General features: G+C 39.2%; 1 protein-coding gene across 3 annotated transcripts in view; it reads right to left on the reverse strand.

The window, feature by feature from the left end:
- The window catches only part of CSNK2A1 (casein kinase 2 alpha 1), a 54023-nt gene that overhangs the window by 26465 nt on the left and 7824 nt on the right, over nucleotides 1-19734 (reverse strand). The window lies entirely within an intron of this gene.

Below are 19734 nucleotides of genomic sequence, written 5' to 3' on the forward strand. Positions count from 1 at the left end.
CCTGCTCGGCGGGAAGCCTGCTTCTCCCTCTCCCACTCCCCCTGCTTGTGGTTCCTGCTCTCTCTCTCTGTCAAATAAATAAAATAAAATCTTAAAAAAAAAAAAAAGAGGGGGGAATACACTGTACTGAAAAATGTCAATATTATAAAACATAAAAAAGGAAGGCAAGACAGAAGAGACATGACTATACACTGTCCTATTCCTAGGCTGTAGGCTGTACTGGAGCGGGGGGTAAAGGATATAAGCAGCAGCACTACCACACCCCCTGCCCTGCGGCAGACAGCCTCTCCTCCGCTGTCCGGCCTGCTGCTACTTTGCAGTGTATTCAGTCAACTTCTACCTCCTTTAGGGGCGCCTGGGCGGCTCAGGGGGTTGAGCGGCTGCGTTCGGCTCAGGTCATGGTCCCATCATCCTGGGATCGAGCCCCGCGTAGGGAATCCCGGCTCAGCGGGGAGCGCGCTTCTCCCTCCCCCTCTGCCGCCCCCACCAGCTAGTGCATGAGCACGCATGCGCTCTCGCAAATAAAATCTTTACAAAAAAAACCTATTGCCTTTAAAAACCAAAACCAAAACACAAAACACCACACACACCCACACACAAATACTATCGGATCAAATGACAGAACATTTAGATGGTAGATTAGGTGTACACAAGGGTACACTCACAAGCAAATGGGGTAAAATAAAAATATTAAAATAGTAGGGGCGCCTGGGTGGCTCAGTCGGTTAAGCACAGGCCCTCTGCTCAGGTCATGATTTCAGGGATCCTGGGACTGAGCCCCATTGGGCTCCCTGCTCAGTGGGGAGTCTGCTTCTCCCTCTTCCCCCGTCCCTCCTCCACCCCAGTTCCTGCTCTCTGTCTCAAATGAATTAATAAAATCTTTAAAAAAAATTATAATAGGTAAATCTGAGTAAAAGGGATACAGATGTTCTTTGTACCACTCTCATTTTTGCTGAAACATTCATAAAAACTGTGGTAAAACATAAAATTTACCAATTTAACCATATTTTCTTTAAATAAATACAAAAATTAAAGGAGCTGTAACTCCCAGCCTTGGAGGGCCAAATCATGGGTGGATATGACATCATAAAATGAGACTTTATTTTTTCCTGGAAATCACCTGAGTCACATGGAAAACATTCCCCAACTCCTATTTACTAGTTTGTGTATCTATCAAGCTATCACCCAGCGTTCCTCTGCTTTCTTAAGGCCTTGGCATTCTCTGTGAAGAGCAGAGCAAGACTATTCACTAATGAAACTCCTGAGATTCTCAAGTACTTGTTTGACTGACCCTTGCAGCTTTGTGCCTCATCAGCTGGGACCTAATTTATGAACTGGTGGACTTGATTCCCCATTGGGAGGACTACTAGCAAGTTTTGCAGCACCTGAAGAGGTGCTTCACTCTACTAACATGCATACCAAACAATCTGTTTATAATAAGAGAGTTGTTCACATGAATGTCAAATGGTTGGCCTTCATTACATAGGGAGAAGAAATGCTAGAGTTCTTTAACTGTACTTCAGTAATCTCAGATAAATAACATGGTGCAAAGAGGGATCGGGGAGAGTGATAGGCTGGGGATAAAGAGGGGGATGCAAAAAGACAAGAAAGGGAAATCATCAAAGATAAACATTATTTTATTCAGAAATAGAATTTCACTTGCAACCTCTGTAAATGTGTATGTATATTCATATACAGCCTAACGTGAAAGAAAAGGATGGTCTAAAATTTCTCAATTATTGGCTGGTTCTTTCATACATTACTTCCTTTGTCCATCCCTTAAATACATGAGCATCTACTATGAAAAAATACTATGCTAGGTCTTGGGAATAAAAGGCAGAACAAACGTGAGACAAATATGCCTTTAAGGTTTTATCTGCAATTAAGGATAACGGTAACTCATTGAGTTTTAAGCAGAAAAGTTCCCTCTGGCTGGGTGTGGGACAAGCAGAATAGATTGAGGGAGGAAGAAGGCTGTTAACAGTAGCATATGCAAGAGCGATGATGAAAGCCTGACCTACGGTGGTAGCAATGGAGATAAGTGCACAAATTTGAGGAACAAAATTTATGGTATAAAATCAATAGCTCCAGGTGGACTGGATAATGGGGTAAGAACTGGGAGGTGAGGGCGCCTGGGTGGCTCAGTTGGTTAAAAGACTGCCTTCGGCTCAGGTCATGATCCTGGAGTCCCGGGATCGAGTCCCGCATCGGGCTCCCTGCTCGGCAGGGAGTCTGCTTCTCCCTCTGACCCTCCTCCCTCTCATGCTCTCTGTCTCTCATTCTCTCTGCCTCAAATAAATAAATAAAATCTTTAAAAAAAAAAAAAGAACTGGGAGGTGACTTTCAGATTTCTGACTAGAGAGATTAAAAAAAAAAAATTATTTTAGAGAGCGCGTGCACGCGAGAGTGAGCAAACATGAAAGCGGGGTGGGGGGGTAGAGGGAGGAGAGAAGCAGACTGCCCCCTGCAGGGCCCAATCCCACGACCCTGAGATCATGACCTGAACCAAAATCAAGAGTCGGACACTTACCAAACTGAGACACCCAGGCGCCCCTAGAAGGGCTTTTGATACCACTCATGGGGATAGAAAACTTCTGGAAGATAGCTCATAGGTCAGGTTTTGGACTTAGGTTAAAATGGATGAGACATTAAAATGGATACTGAATAAGCAATTAGATATTGCAAGTCTGTAGCTAAAAGAGCCTCTCAGCTTTAAATGTCTAACCGTCCAGTTCTATGAGGTAGACATTTCTTTCCTTCATCTACAAATAAGAAAAACCCTAAATAAGTTCAGTAGCTTGGCCATGAATATCCAGGAGAGATTTGGGATTCAAAGCCAAGGTGGCTGGCCTACAAGGTTCAAGTGTTTTCATTGCTATTGAACTTACCACTTTGTATCTCATATACAGCAGTCTTCAAATCTTAATTTCCTTATTTCCTTAAATTTAGCTCTCTGAGGTCAAGATCCATGTCCGATTTATCTTTTGCCTTTACAGTACCCAGTTCAAGGCTCTGCATCTTGCAGGGTGTTCACTAAATATTATTTGTTGATCAAATCAAGGTTTGTTTATTTTCAAAAAATGAAATGAAAATCAAGTTTGCCTCCAAAAGGTAGGGGCCCCTATTATGGCCATGTGGTATGCAGCTAGGAGAACCAGAAGACCAACTCAAGGGTTCTGGAGTAGGTGTCCCCTTTGCACACACATTCTCTCCCAGCATTATAGCTTCCTCTGTTAAATAACAGGGCCACAGTTAAGATTTGTCTTTTTCTCCCCACAAGAGTTAAAACTAAGAGAATACTGGAGAAACCTTATTTTAGCAATTTTTATAAACAGCTTATTTAGAAATTAGGTAAGGTGTCTTGAGTCCTAGATATCCTGAAGGTCAATTTTCCTATTTAGTGTTTATAATACAAGCATACCTTAAGAAAATCTGACTTACAGAAAAAGTATTAACTTTCCCAATAATTTCCACTTTAAGTGACCTAACTTCATCCTTACTGCTCTCATGTAATTGCATAAAAGGAGGTTAATGATTTCATATGACTACCTCTACCCAAAAAAGCCTTCAGGCTTACTGTGAAGACATGGCTATATTTTGTTTCTTCAATGCTTAGCCTAACAGAAGCCAATTAATCAACTGAAAAATTTTGTCAATAATATTTTCCCTACTAAAGTCAGACCACACCTACAACCAAAGCCAGTTACACAGTTCTGTTTGACCTATTCTTTAATAAAATGCAAGGAAATGAAAACTCCATCTAACCATAAGGTTAAAATGGATACTGCCAAAATCACATTTATCGACATAAATGGAATATAGAACTAATTAATTTCAATAAAAACTCCTCTTGCCCTCAACAAATCTCCCCCTCTAATCTCTTCTACTCCGTATTTCTGTTTTTCAATCTAGCAACTCAAAAGAAAATTAGAGGCTTAGTAAATGGTCCAATACCAGAAAACTGCATGTCTGATTAATCATTTGTGCCAATGTATTTTTATAGATGAATTACCTAGTGGAACCGGAAAAGATTATTCTCGAACTTTAAATTTAAAAAGTTAAGTCTGATTTCAAACGTTAATACAGTTATATTAGTTCTTTTAACCCTAATGTTTATTAGGGTCTCTATCTTAAAAAAAAAACAAACAAACCCACAAAAACCCTTCCATCCCTAGATCAACCACAGTGAATGAACAACATCTCATAATCCAGACAGGGCAAAGATTTCTCAAGAATGAGGAATTTGCTTACATTGCACAGACTGCATGATTTAAGACTGCTTGTTCAGAGGAAAAGCAGTTGTATAAGGAAAACAACACCTTCTCAGCACTGCTGCAGAGAATGAATTCTTCCTAGCAATCAGGTAGCATAAACTGGCAAGAGAAACAGAATTTATAGAACAAACTCAGAGAGAACATACCTATACTTGCACCTTGTGAAAGCAAAGACAAATCATAGAAACTTGCCTTTTCCCCTTTATTTCTCTTTTAAGAAAGATTTTTATTTTTAAGTAATCTCTACACCCAATGTGGGGCTCGAACCCACAGCCCCGAGACCGAGACTCACACTCCACAGACTGAGCCAGCCAGGTGCCCCACCTTTCCCCCTTTCAAAGTGGCACTGCCTAGAAGGCCAAATGAACACAAAAAAACAGTAGTTAATACTATCTGAATTACTTGTTTCATGTGTCCACAGTTGCCCTTAATCCCTCATTCTCTCTTCCTTTCAAATCAAAAGCAGAATGTTCACTCAGTAAGCATTTATTAAACAATTATTATGTACCAGAAAATGTGTGCCGATTGCCAGGAAGAGATTCTTTCTCTAGGCCCTGGAGAATAAAGAGAAACCATTTCTGCCCTTGACAAAGAAAACAGTCCATCACAATCTCAAGTGATCAGTGCTTGAAAGAATTAAGTCAGGGTGCTCTGCAGGCACTGAAGGGAATTTAAGTCACCCACCCACCATCATTCATTCAATAAATATTAATGGAGTACCCCAATGTTTGGGGAAAGCTGCCAGGAAAAAAATAACATCAAAGTTTAATTTTGAAGGATGCATAGGAACTATTCAGATGAAAAACAGTAAAACAAGAAATTGTAAAGCATAAGACTTTAAACAAGTTAAGAATTTTAAAGACCTGGGCGCCTGGGTGGCTCAGTTGGTTAAGCGACTGCCTTCGGCTCGGGTCATGATCCTGGAATCCCGGGATCGAGTCCCGCATCAGGCTCCCTGCTCAGCGGGGAGTCTGCTTCTCCCTCTCACCCTCCCCCCTCTCATGCTCTATCTCATTCTCTCTCAAATAAATGAATAAAATCTTAAAAAAAAAAAAAAAAAGAATTTTAAAGACCTGTAACATTATACCTTAAAATTACCAAAGGCTGGCACAACTCGTCATCCCGTTAAGAAGTACATCAGATCAGCAAAACCCTTTTATATCGGATTTGGATAATACTAGTACACTCTACTCGACTGTTATTAATGTGTGCCTTAAAAAAAATTATTAACTCATAACCATTGCAATTTAGATCTCATTCTCTTCCTTTCTCCACTCATACAGACAAGTTCTACTACAGAGGTCACAAAGCAAAATGCCTAGAAAGGACAAAGAGCTAGGGGGTGTAGATCCATGAAAGTGTAACTGGAGCTTCTCAGTTTTCAAAGTAAGAAACCAAGATTTTAGCAGGTAATTTTCCTGTTTTCAGTAATGGTGGGGTAGGTTATTTGGGTCAATCTTTCCACTGAGAACAGCTACAGAACAGATTAAACACACAGACACTCACTCTCACACACATATACACATTCTCATTTTCTCTGTCTTAAATAAAACAGAAAAACAGTTATAGCCTACAGCGAAGAAAATGAGAACCCAAAGAAGGAAGGAAGCAAGGAAGGAAGCCCAAAGGGTATTTGTTGATCCCTGAAAATTAGAATTCTGTCCTGACGGAAATCAAAGCACAGGACCCTCACAAGGGGAGGAGCCTAAAAGGAGACCTTCATAATAAGCTGATTTCAGAGGGTTACAACCTTAGGGTGGGAGTGAATAGAAAGTGGAAGAGCCAGGAAAGAATTACATCCCTATGGAGGGAGTATCAGATATGAAGCTTGTTTTAAGGTGGTCCCTGGACCTGTAATGTCCAGATCACTAACATGAATAAGCTCTCTGTGGAAAAAAAGTACCTTATTATGGGCCTCAAATGATTCCTACAAATAATTTTTCAAATATAATATGCAACCTGTAATCAAAGATAACTAGGTACTGAAGGAAAAGACTACAAGACTGAGAACTGGCAGGAAAAAGAAAAGTCCTACAGAGACTTCTGATCTTATCAAACTCAAAACTCCAAACAACCATGCTGACTGTGCTTACAGAAATGAGAGATAAGCTTTAAGAACATATGCAGGTACAGGATACTCTAGATTTCAAAAAGTAAAAAGAACAAAACAGAACTTTTAAAAAGAAACTGTGAAATGGTTTGATATACTTTTGATCAGGACTACAAGAAAAGGAGAAAATGGGACAGGGCAAAGGCAATATTTGAAAGAGGTATAACAGCTGAAAATTTCCCAGAAGCAATCAAACACAACCACATTCCAGATGCCAACAAATTCCAAAGATAAATAAAAAGAAATCCACAACACAGAATAATAAAACAGCAGAAAAATCAAAGCAGAGAAGCTGAAAAGCAAGTAGAGAAGTGAGACTACATTCAAAGAAGCAACTCATAACAGCTGATTTTCCAAAAGCAACAATGAAACTTGAAGACAGTTTAATACCTGCAGTGTGCTAAGGAAAAAAATTTGCCAAATTATAATTCTATATCCAGCAAATATCTCTAAATAAAGAAGATAAAGAACAATAATCCCATTTGGAAGGTTTGTGTTGAAAGAAGAAAAAAAGAGCAAAATAAGAAAAATGTATGGAAAAGTTCAAGCAAACATCGACCATTAATATTAGACTTTGGTAAATTATGGCTCCAACTTATATCATCTATGATGCTATCTACTTATAAAACAAAAATACCATGTATTTCAAAACTATAAAGAGGGGGAAAATGGAATGATAAAAAGAACCCTAAAAAGGGTAAGAAAAAAAGAAAAAACCCCAGAACATAAGAACATAATGGCTGGGCGCCTGGGTGGCTCAGTCGTTAAGCGTCTGCCTTCGGCTCAGGTCATGATCCCAGGGTCCTGGGATCGAGTCCCACATCGGGCTCCCTGCTCCGCGGGAAGCCTACTTCTCCCTCTCCCACTCCCCCTGCTTGTGTTCCTGTTCTCGCTGTCTCTGTCATATAAATAAATAAAATCTTTAAAAAAAAAAAAAAGAACATAATGGCTAATTATATTCAATATCAATGAAATAAATTATCCAGGTAAAGATAAAGACTGTCAGACTAGATTAAAAAAAAGATCCAAATGAACTAGAATAATCAAAACAGTTTTGAAAAAGAAAAATAACGCTGGAGGAATCACACTAATTTTAAGTTATTTATTACAAAGCCACAGTTATTAAAACAGTGTGGTATTGGCAAAGGGATAAAACATAGATCAGTGGAACAGAATGGGGAATACAGAGACAGATCCTTAGAAACATGGCCTGATTTTTGACAACAGTACAAAGGCAGTTCAATGGAGAAAGGGTAATCTTTTCTGTAAAAGGTTTTGGAACATTTGCACATCCATATGCAAAATCAAGTACTTCACCTTAAACCTCACACACCTAAAAAAGAAACAATTAGTAATGAATGAATGGTGGATCTAAATATATAATATAACATTTTCAAACCTTTAGAAGAAAATCTTGTGATCTGGGGACCTGGAATTAGGATTAGGCAGAGGTCGTAAAACATAATGCCAAAAGCATAATCCATAAAAACAAAAATTGATAAACTGGACTTCATCATAAAGCATTAATTAAAGTATTTCTTCTCTGTGAAAAACACTGTTAAGAGAATGAAAAATAAACCACAGATCGGGAAAATATATTTGTAAATCACATATATGATAAAAGACTTAAATGTGTAAGAAAGAACTCAACAATAAGAAAACCCAATTAATTAACAGGCAAGAGATCTGAACAGACACTTTGCAAAAGAAGATCTGTGGATAAGCCTATGAAAAGATGCACAATATTGTTAGTCATTAGGGAAAGTCAAACTAAAATAAACATGATGGGATGCCTGGGTGGCTCAGTTGGTTAAGCATCTGTTTTCGGCTCAGGTCATGATCCCAGGGTCCTGGGATCGAGCCCCGCATTGGGCTCCCTGCTCAGCAAGGAGTCTGCTTCTCCCTCTGCCTGCCGCCCCCACTGCTTGTGTGTGCGTGTGTGCGTGTGCACACGCTAGCTCTCTCTCATAAATAAATAAAATCTTAAAATAAAAATGAGATACACTACAGATCTACTAAAATGGTTAAAAATTAAAAAATAAAAACTCAGAATACTGAGGATGCAGAGTAACAGAAACTCATTCCTGATGGGAATGCAACATGGTGTATATATAGCCATCTTGGAAAAGTTTGGCTGTTTCTTATAAAGTTAAACATACACTTACCAATCAAACCAGCATTCCCACTCTTAGGTATTTTTTTCAAGTGAACTGAAAACCAATGTTCACACAAAAGCCGATATGTGAATGTTGATAGCAGCTTTATTCGTAATTGCAAAAAAAAAAAATTGATACAATCAAGATGTACAACAGGTGAATGGATACACAAATGGTGGTACAAGCACCCAATGGAAAACAAACAACTGATTTGAACAACATGGATCAATCTTAAATATATTTCTTTGAGTGAAGAAGACAGATCCAAAAAGCTACATAATGGGCTGCCTGGCTGGCTCAGTTGGTAAACCATGACTCTTGATCTTGGGGTTTTAAGTTCAAGCCCCACATTGGATGTAGAGATTTCTTAAAAATAAAATCTTTAAAAACAACAACAAGCTACATATTGTATACTTCCATTTATAGGACATTCTAGAAAAGGCAAACCATAAAGACAGAGAACAGATGAGTGATTGCCCCACGGCAATGAAATGTTCTGTATAATACTGTAGAGGTGGATTTGTTACTCTAAGCATTGTCAAAACCCACAGAACTGTACACAACGAAGAGTGAATATTACTGAATGCAAATTCCTAGCTCTGTCCACTGAGAGCACCCAGAAACAGTGTCAACGAGTAGCAATGACAATAACCAGTGCCCACATCCTGGCTTCTCAGTAATTTTCTCCAATGAAAGGAATGACAGCTCCTTGGAGAAATGGCTGATTCTAGAATGGGGCAGGAAAAATACAAGATAGCCTGGCAAATCTTGTAGTCAAAAGGACATGGGAGCCAACTGTAAAGAGCATCAATTGCCAAAGCTTGAACAATCCGAGTAATAATGATGGAATTAGATTGTGACCCTAAAGGTAAAATAAATATCCGTGAGTCGACACTAAATAATTAAATTCTGAAAATCTTCCCTACATAAGAATTCCAACTTACATATACATGCAGAAAGAAAGAGAAAATTTCCGTTAGACCAGCAACAGTAATTGCTGTAGCCAAGATCCACTGACAGATGCTAAACTTGGTGAATAAAACTTTTAGGAGAAACAAGAATTATCTGCATAGCTTCTAAGAATCTCCTCCAATCCTCATTAATTACTCTGGTGGTTTAACATAGTCCACAAATTATTTGGTATGCCTCCCTCGAGGAGGTGGAACTTAATGTTCTTCCCCTTCAAATCGGGTTGGACTTAGGAAAGCCCTTCTAATGAGTAAGTATGTAAAGGGAGAAATAATTTTAGAGTGGAGAAACCTGGCAAACACAACCTAAACATCACTAAAGATAAATTACATTGACATCATATACCCTTGATGCAATCTGATGAGAAAGACATGTCACCTGTGGTATTCTCAAAAATTCATAACCACAATCTAATCATGAGAAAACATCAGTCAAACCTAAATTGAAGGGCATTCTATAATCTCACCAGTCTTCTCCAAAAGTGTCAGTCTTGAAAATCAAGGAAAGACTGAAAAATTATCACAGAGTGGAGGAGACTAAGGAGACATGGTGACTAATGTAATGTGGTATCCTGGATTGGATCCTGGAACAGAAAAAGCACCTAACTGGTAAAATCCAAATAAAGTCCATTTTAGTTTAGTTAACAGTATTGTATTAGTGTTTATTTCTTAGTTTCAATCAAGTGTTATGGTTATGTGAAGTGTTAACACTAGGGGAAACTGGGTGAAGAGCATATAAGGACTCTACACAACTCTTCTGTTAATCTAAAATTACTTAAAAATTAAAAGTTAAATACTGAAAATACTTGGTGCTAGAGAGGATGTGGAACAATTGAACACTCTCACACATGCTGATGGGAATGCAACATGGTATAACTGTTCTGGAAAACAATTCCGCAGTTTCTTATGAAGTTACATTTTTCACATGAACCAGCAATCCCACTCATAGATGTTCATAAAAGCCCACACATGTATATTTACAGCAGCTCTATTAATAATCACCAAAGAATGTTAACTAAATGGATAAACTGTGGTCCATCCATACAATGGAATGCTACTACTCAGCAATAAAAAGGAACTAACCATTGATTCAACTTCAATGAATCTCAAAAGCAACCTGCTGTTTAAAAAAAGTCAGTTTCAAAATAATATATATTGTTTGATGCCACTTATATAACATTTCTGAAAAGATAAAACTATAGTAACTGAGAAGAGAATAGTGGCTGCCAGAGAATAGGGGTGGGAGGCTGGGTGTGACTATGAGGGTACATGAAGGAGGTGATACAATTGCACTGTCTTGGTTGTGATGGTGGTTACCTGAATCTCTTGTGTGTGTTAAAATCCACTGAACTGTGCACACAAAAAGGAACCAATTTTACTTACATTAATTTTAAAAATAAAAACTTTAAGGGGGAAATGATCATATGCTGTATCCTAAAACATAGGATAATTAAACACAGGATAACACAATTAACTTCATGCCAGTAAATTTGACATTCCTAGAGGAATGATTTACCAAAACTAACATAAGAAGAAATGAAAACCTGAGTAGTCCCATAACCAGTTCAATCAGTACTGTGATTGGGTATCAATTTACAGCCTCTGCTCTATTCTAATGTCTTTCTACTGTACAGATTAACATTTCTAACACTTCAAAAAGTTTTAAACTTTTAAAACATTAAGCAAAGGAGTACTGACCATGCTTTTCCTTCTCTGTGACTTTAATTTTATGACCTCCAATAATCTTGCTAGGGGAAACTTTACTCACCCTTCAAGAATTAGCCCAGTTTTACATCCATGATAAAGCCTTTCTATACCTCTCCAAAATAAGCCAAGTGCTCCTCTATGGGACCAAAGCACTCCCATGTACTCATTACATTATCAATTGTTTTGTTTATGCCATTCTCTCTCCTCAATAGATTATAAACTCAAGGAGCTAAACCGTAATTTATTTCTCTTGGTATATGCCCTGTATTTATCACAGTGCCTAGCACAGGGATGTGTTCCATAAATGTCTGACAGACTTTTAAGGTAATAATATACAATATTTTGGTAAAAATCAATCTGGCTTGCATACAGACCTACTCATGTTCAAAATCAAGAAAAGCACTTTGGCTGTACGATGGTATTTTTGATCTGCAGCTAATTTTAAAGATGTTCTTTGGTCTTACATGTAAAGCACATCCATCACCAACACAAGAGGTAAAACAGTGATACTATTATTTCCCAATGAGATACGAAACCAGTCAATGTGTGTGAGAGATGTTTCTTTGGAGCCACAAGCTTCGTTTTATTTATTTGTTTATTTATTTGAGAGAGAGAGACGAAGAGCATGAGTGGGAGTACAGAGGGAGAGGGAGAAACAGACTCCCCACTGAGTAGGGAGCCCACCACGGGGCTCCATCCCATGACCCAGACATCATGAACCTGAGCTGAAGGCAGACACTTACCCGACTGAGCCACCCAGGTGCCCCTGGAGCCACAAGCTTTTAGGAGGCTATGTGATTTACCCATGTGTACAGCACAGTGCCTGACAATCCATGACAGAGCCACAGAAAGTTATTACTGAAAGACATAAAGCCTGGATTTATAAAGCACCAGGAGGTTATAGAAAGAATGGGAACACTGGAACCACTGAGACGAAGTATGACCTTGGCTCTGTCATTTAACTTATCGGATTATAATGAGGAAACTGCAGAATATAAGGATTAATACCCTCTCCTACTCTTTACTGTCATGGAGGTTACACAGGAGACAACCATACTTCCTGTAGGTGACCAATAAGCAGTAAACAACAGGGTCGGTTGTTCTAAACTTGCCAACAATAGAAAACAGGCTGGAACTTAGGGCAGCAAACACTGGCTGACTTCCAACTCTAATGATACATGAAAGCCTATGGAGGGTCAATGACTGCTTCTTAGGATTTGTATTTACCACTTTTAAACTTAACAAGTCCAAGACATAGGTATTATCTTCCCCATTTTACAGAAGGCAAATTGGAGTAATCTCTGTAAGGTCACAGAGAGGTGGTGATTTATTGTCTAGATTCGCAGCCTACTCATTCTGTTCTACAGCAAACAATGTCCCATTTGGCTCACAATAGTATTTTTTTTTTCAATTTTAAAAACTCATATAAAATCCACATGACCTAAAATTCACTCTTTTCAAGTGCACAACTTAGTGGTTTTTAGTATATTCACAACATGCAACCATCACCACTATCTGATTCTAGAACATTTCTATCACACTGAAAAGAAACCCAGGGCGCCTGGGTGGCTCAGTTGGTTAAGCGACTGCCTTCGGCTCAGGTCATGATCCTGGAGTCCCGGGATCGAGTCCCGCATCGGGCTCCCTGCTCGGCGGGGAGTCTGCTTCTCCCTCTGACCCTCCTCCCTCTCATACTCTCTGTCTCTCATTCTCTCTCTCTCTCAAAAATAAATAAATAAAATCTTAAGAAAAAAAAAAAAGAAACCCAATACTCCATAGCAGCCATTCGTAATGCTCCACCTCCCCCTGCCAATGTGTTTTCTATCTATGGATTTGCCTATCCTGGACATTTCATATAAATGGAATCAATCACACAATGTGACTTTGTGTGTCTGGTTTCTTTCATTTAGTATGTTTTTTTTTTTTTTAAAGATTTTTTATTTATTTACTTGAGAGACAGAGAATGAGAGACAGAGAGCATGAGAGGGAGGAGGGTCAGAGGGAGAAGCAGACTCCCTGCCGAGCAGGGAGCCCGATGCGGGACTCGATCCCGGAACTCCAGGATCATGACCTGAGCCGAAGGCAGTCGCTTAACCAACTGAGCCACCCATGTGCCCCAACATTTAGTATGTTTTCAAGGTTCGTCCATGTTGTAGTTTCTGTCATGGTAGTTCATTCCTTTATATAGCTAAATCCACTGGATGGCTATACTACATTTTGTTTATCCATCAGTTGATAAAACATTTGCGGTTTCCTCTCTTTGGCCACTATGAACAATGCTGCTATGAACATTCATGTACAAGTTTTTCACAGTGTTTTTAAAAAGTGAATCAGCTTACGGCCTCTGAGTTGTGCAGTCGGTTCAGTGTCTAACTCTTGGTTTCGGCTCAGGTCACAATCTCAGGGCTGTAAGATCAAGCCCGAGCTGGACTCCCCGCTCAGCATGGAGTCCGCTTCCCCTCTCCCTCTCCCCCAACTCACGTGTGCACACTCGCTCTTGCTCTAAAATAAATAAATAAATCTTAAAGTGAATCAGCTATCAAGCTAAATTATGTATTAAAAGTTTTCCTTATAAATATTTAAGTGTGACTTAGCTGCCAACACTAAAAACAAAAAAAATTAACCTTCAATTTATCAAAAGAAGAAAAAGTAGGTAGGTCTGTCAGGTAACAATAATTCTGTATTCCTACACTGATAAAAATCATTTGAATCGGCTAACCTGTGTTATCCAACAATGGGGCTCTAGAACCCACCCAATGGAGATGCTATAGGTAAACCTGGCTGTTCATTTATCTTACTGGTCTGACTCCTGTAGGTATTTGGGTTAGCAATCCCTGCTCTATACTAAATACATATGTAAGATTAGAAAATTAATTAATTAATACTACATACCTTACAAAGGTAAATGGGGGAAATATGGGCAAAGAAAATATCCAGCATTACATGCAGTGGCAAGCACATTTAAGTTCTCAATTTAAGACTATTTAGAATTCACAATATACCTTTTGCCAATTAAGAAATGCAGACAAACATGGATTTACAGAAAAACTCTTAACGGTCAAGACCCTTCCTCTGCACTCCAACAACACTCTTTGTTTACTCCTTCCATCTAGCACGGTCACTGTACTGTCACATATCCGTCTCTCTAGCTAGACAAAATTCCAAGGGTAGAGAACAGTGCCTCTGTACCCTCAGGAGCCTATCACAGAAGATGCATATGGTCCAGAATTGTTTGCTGAAAGAATAATACTGGGACAAATGATAAATCAGGCAAATGTTACAGTACTGAAAATAATGAAAAGGGGAAATCATTATTTGGGCTACATAAATTATAGCATTGAAAATGGAGTCCAACAATGAGATCAGGGGTCCATGAAACTCCCTGTAAATATATACAAAATGGCCTGTGCAGGTACATTTTTTGAAGAAAAGGTCTGTAGCTTCTGTTAACAGACCGAGAGGAATCTGTAAACCCCAGCTGAATTAAAAATCCCATTTTTAACATTGTAAAATATCCATCTTAAAAGGTTAACTTGATAATTTACATAAATATTAATTAAATTTCTCAAACAATATATTTTTTTTAAAGATTTTTATTTATTTGAGAGAGAGAGAGAGAGCACAAGAGGGGGTAGGGTCAGAGGGAGAAGCAGGCTTCCCGTGAAGCAGGGAGCCCGATGTGGGACTTGATCCCAGGACTCTGGGATCATGACCTGAGCTGAAGGCAGCTGCTTAACCAACTGAGCCACCCAGGCAGCCTCTCAAACAATATTAAACAATTTGTTTCTCAAACAAATATTAAACAATTAAATTTCTCTTTCCTGAAGGGATAGAGGAAGACAATGTATCCTAGGCTTCAATTTATGTTCTAGCATGAGAAGGAAGCTTGACAAATGATTAACAAAATGTCAGCTACAGAAAAGATACAGTGGCATTCAGAGTCACTCAGGTGAAGACAACAGTTTTAAGCATGGGTACTTTAGTTTTTGCTTCACTGTAAAAAAAAAAATAACCTGAATTTCTTCACAAGTGTCTAAATTTGAATTGTTTATAGTCTTATTTTTTTTGAAGATTTTATTTATTGAAAGAGAGTGAGCGTGCGCAAGTGGGCGGGGAGATGGGGGAGGGAGAGATAATCTTAAGTGGACTCCACGCTGAGCCCAGAGCTCCATCTCACGACCCTGAGATCATGACCTGAGTTGAAATCAAGAGCTAGACACTTAAAGCACCGAGCCACCCACATGCCCCTATAGTCTTACTTTTTAAAGTATCTCTCTTTTTTTTAAAGGATTTTATTTTCAAGCAATCTCCATATCCAACATGGGACTCAAATTTATAATCCTGAGATAAGAGTCACATGTTCTCCTGACTAAGCCAGCCACACGCCCCTAAAATATATCTCTCAAATTATATGTGGAAAGAAAATTACTTGAGGGTCTGAGAGATACTTTAAAATGGTCTTTTCTAAATAAAGCCAAGATTATTTTAAGATTTGTGGCCTTTTGCATCTTAAAAATGTTTAAAAAAAAGTTACCAAACTTTCTAAATCAGTGCTTACTGCCTTCTTAAAAGTCAAACACCAAGAGAAAATAGTATTTGTATGGTATACTGGGATGAGTGATCAAGACTTTTGGACCCAAGGTCATTGGCTTGGATGCCCTGTAGCCTGCACAAATGGCTAGAGGGTTGAGGGGACCAGTACCTTAGCCCATCTGTAACTCCCGCTGATGTAGGACATTGGCTGAAAAATCCTGGTTTAAATAACATACAGAGATCACAAGCTGAAATTGCTAAAATCCGTGCAGTAGATTGAAAAACCTATTTCATAACTCCCCTTGTTTCAAGGGATATGCATGTAATCATCTTTTGAGCCTTCTAGTCCAGATATACCATTAATGAACAATGATTTCCTCTGAGAGACCATCTATTTGGATGGACGTAATTGACACACACACAAAAAAACCAAACAACAAATACAAACTAAGCCTCGCAACCCTAACGTGGAAGAATAAGCCAAAAGAAAACAGGTTAACGGAAAAACATGAATGTAATATTAAGTGAAATCACCTTTCTCCCTCCACTTTATAATGATTCTACTTTTTTGTCTCAAGGTCATGAACAATATTCTCTCTCACCTATCAAACTAATGCCATGTAAGTCATGGTGTTTTATTTTTAAATTGGGGAAAAATATACAGGTTAAAAGGTTAACAATTAGATCCTTGACCCCTTAACCAACTCTGACCTTCAAATCCCAAGACTCCAAGTACACACTGAATAAGCCAGAGAACTACCCATTTAAAGCCCAACAGTGTAAGTTTCTTCTGGTCCTGTTAAGGGTCCAAATTTGCAATATAAATATTCACAATAAACCTGATTAACTCACAAAATTATTGCTTACATAAACCTGCAGAATATTTAAGACATTACAACCCAAACACATTACTGGGCCTCCTGCCTTTACTTCCATCTACAAAATTTACAACAGTCCTGTTTTAAAAGGCAATACACTCAAGCTTTACCATAAAACAAGTAAGTATGGAATAACAAAAAACATTAGCATTTGGGCTCTCTGTGTGAATTTCATTTCTCTACCTTTAAGCCAGAAAAGGAATCAAAGGGTCAATGTTACGTAAATAACAAGAACAGTTGGAGGTCTTCCAATGAAGGGAAGTATTATAAGGAAAGCCAAGCAGTTTGACTTGAAATAACACAGCTCTCCCTCAAACGCCTGACAGAAGTCTGAAGTCTAGTATTGTCTCCAATAATACAGAATATAATAAATCATGGGCAAAGAAGACTTCATCTGTGTATCATTTTATCAGGCAACACAATCAAAATAAAGTCATAATCTAAAACTTAATTCCACTGGCCATGACCCTCTGGAACACAAAGACCAAAAACTTCACTTGAGATCTAGAGTAATCTAAAGTATAATCCAGCATTTATGTATGTAATAACTACTGCTTTCCATTTGAATGCCTCTTATAAACCAGGCATGGGAGGAAATGTAAACTCCCATTTTATTTATTTATTTTTCATTTTAAAAAATATTTTATTTATTTATCTGACAGAGAGAGACACAGCAAAAGAGGGAACACAAGCAGAGGGAGTGGGAGAGGGAGAAGCAGACTTCCCGCTGAGCAGATAGCCAGATGTGGGGCTTGATCCCAGGACCCTGGGATCATGACCTGAGCTGAAGGCAGATGCTTAACGACTGAGCCACCCAGGCGCCCCATAAACTCCCATTTTAGAAATAAACAGGTGCAGGGGCACCTGGGTGGCTCAGTCCATTCAGCCTTGGACTCTTGATTTCAGCTCAGGTTGTGAGATCGAGCCCTGCATCCAGCTGGTTGAGATTCTCCTTCTCCCTCTGCCCCTCCCCCACATCACAGACACACTCTCTTTCTAAAATAAGTAAGTCTTTATAAATAATAATAATAATAATAAACAGGTTCAGAGGTACCTGGGTGACTCAGTTGGTTAAGTGCCCGGCTCTTGATTTCGATTCAGGTCATGATCTCAGGGTTGTGAAACTGAGCCCCACGATGGCCATGGAACCTGCTTAACATTCTCCCTCTCCCCCTCCCGCCGCCCCACACCTAGCACTGTGTGTGTGGGGGGAGGGGGGGAGACAGAGAGAGAGAGAAAGAAAGAACGAACAGACGGACAAGAAAGGGAGGAAGAGAAAGAAAGAGGTTCAGAGGTTGAATAAATGACCTGCTAAAGACCAAAGGATTACTAAATGATGGAGGCCAGACTTGAATTCTAGTCTGTTTAGGATTCAAAGCCTACATAGGTTATTTTCACTAATTCAACACTATTTCCCTAATTCTGCACACTAATTCAATTAACAGCCTACCATTAATATTACAATGAAATGGGTTGCTTTAAATGTGGAGGCAAGATGAAGGGTGGAGATGTGAGTTTCAAAAATCAGAAGTCTTCATTAGTTTCTTATCTGAATGAGCTGCCTACAGGCCACAATGGTATAAAAATTAGGTTTTATTTTTTTTTATTTTTTATTTTTAAAGATTTTATTTATTTATTTGAGAGAGAGGAGGGTCAGAGGGAGAAGCAGACTCCCTGCCGAGCAGGGAGCCCCATGCGGGACTCGATCCAGGGACTCTGGGATCATGACCTGAGCTGAAGGCAGTCGCTTAACCAACTGAGCCACCCAGGCGCCCTAAAAATTAGGTTTTAAAAGATGGAAGACCAAGGCAACTGGGTGGCTCAGTTGCATAAGCATCTGCCTTCAGCTCAGGTCATGATCTCAGGGTCTTCAGATAGAGTCCTGTGTGGGCTCCCTGCTCAGCGGGGAGTCTGCTTCTCCCTCTCCCTCAGCACCCCCCCAAACCCGCTTGTGCTCTCTCCCTCAAATAAGTAAATAAGATTAAAAAAAAAAAAAAAGATGGGAGACCGATTTCAAAGCAGATGATTATTTGTATTCAGTCTATATAGTCATAAATACAAAGAATGCTTTATCACTTTAAAGTACTGATAAAGATAGGTTCATGCTCCGCCTACAGGGTGTCTGATTTAAGAATACGAGCAAACAAGAAAGTTAGTGGATTACCTGAGAGAATAGGACATAAAAATGTTAATACAGGAAAAACTTCTTCAAACATATTCCTAACACATAATAACCAAGCACCAGTAAACTATGATCAAAGAACCACTGGGAATAAGACCTCTGATCCAGGTCCACACGGCTCTTGGGGAGCAAACCTTGAACTTTCCCTGAGTCTGAGATGGGAAGATTCACTTTGCTATCTAGAAGAGAACCTTAGATTCACCAAGACTAGATAACCACTCTGGCAAGGTACACTGTAGTTGAGCAACTGAGGCAATCTACACTGGGTGTAACTTATATACCGACCCACCCCTACCCAGCACCAATTCAGTAGCTCACACTCACCCAGCAGGACACACCAGAAACAGGAAGTACAGATCAAAAGGGCTCATTAAAAAATAAGAACTCCTGGCAGCAGATAATGAAAATAGAGTAAAGAGTAGCAGCACTGCAAAGAACACATTGTCTCCACTACAGCAAAGAGAAAGAATTCATGTGAGTCAGGCACCCAGCATTTTATAAAATGAAATTTTCACCCTCACAGTAACCCTGAGAAAACATTAGCTGGTGCTTTAGTTATTAATCCTCACAAGAACACTCTGAGGCAAGTACTACTACTATCCTCATTTTACAGATGAAGAAACTGAAGGTTAATAAATTGTCCATGGGGGGCACCTAGGTGGCTCAGTCGTTAAGCGTCTGCCTTCGGTTCAGGTCATGATCCCAGAGTCCTGGAATCGAGCCCTGCATCGGGCTCCCTGCTCGGCCGGGAGCCTGCTTCTCCCTCTCCCACTCCCCCTGCTTGTGTTCCCTCTCTTGCTGTGTCTCTCTCTGTCAAATAAATAAATAAAAATAAAATAAAAATAAATTGTCCATGGTAGCTGCCATCCCAATTGGAGACATGGCAAAATCTAGGCTTAAGAGGGTTAAGTAAGCTCCAAATTTGG

Source organism: Mirounga angustirostris, unplaced genomic scaffold (genome assembly GCF_029215605.1).
Source record: "Mirounga angustirostris isolate CCGP_5_RB_7025 unplaced genomic scaffold, mMirAng1.0.hap1 SCAF_10, whole genome shotgun sequence".
In the NCBI taxonomy this organism is placed as follows: Eukaryota; Metazoa; Chordata; class Mammalia; order Carnivora; family Phocidae; genus Mirounga; species Mirounga angustirostris.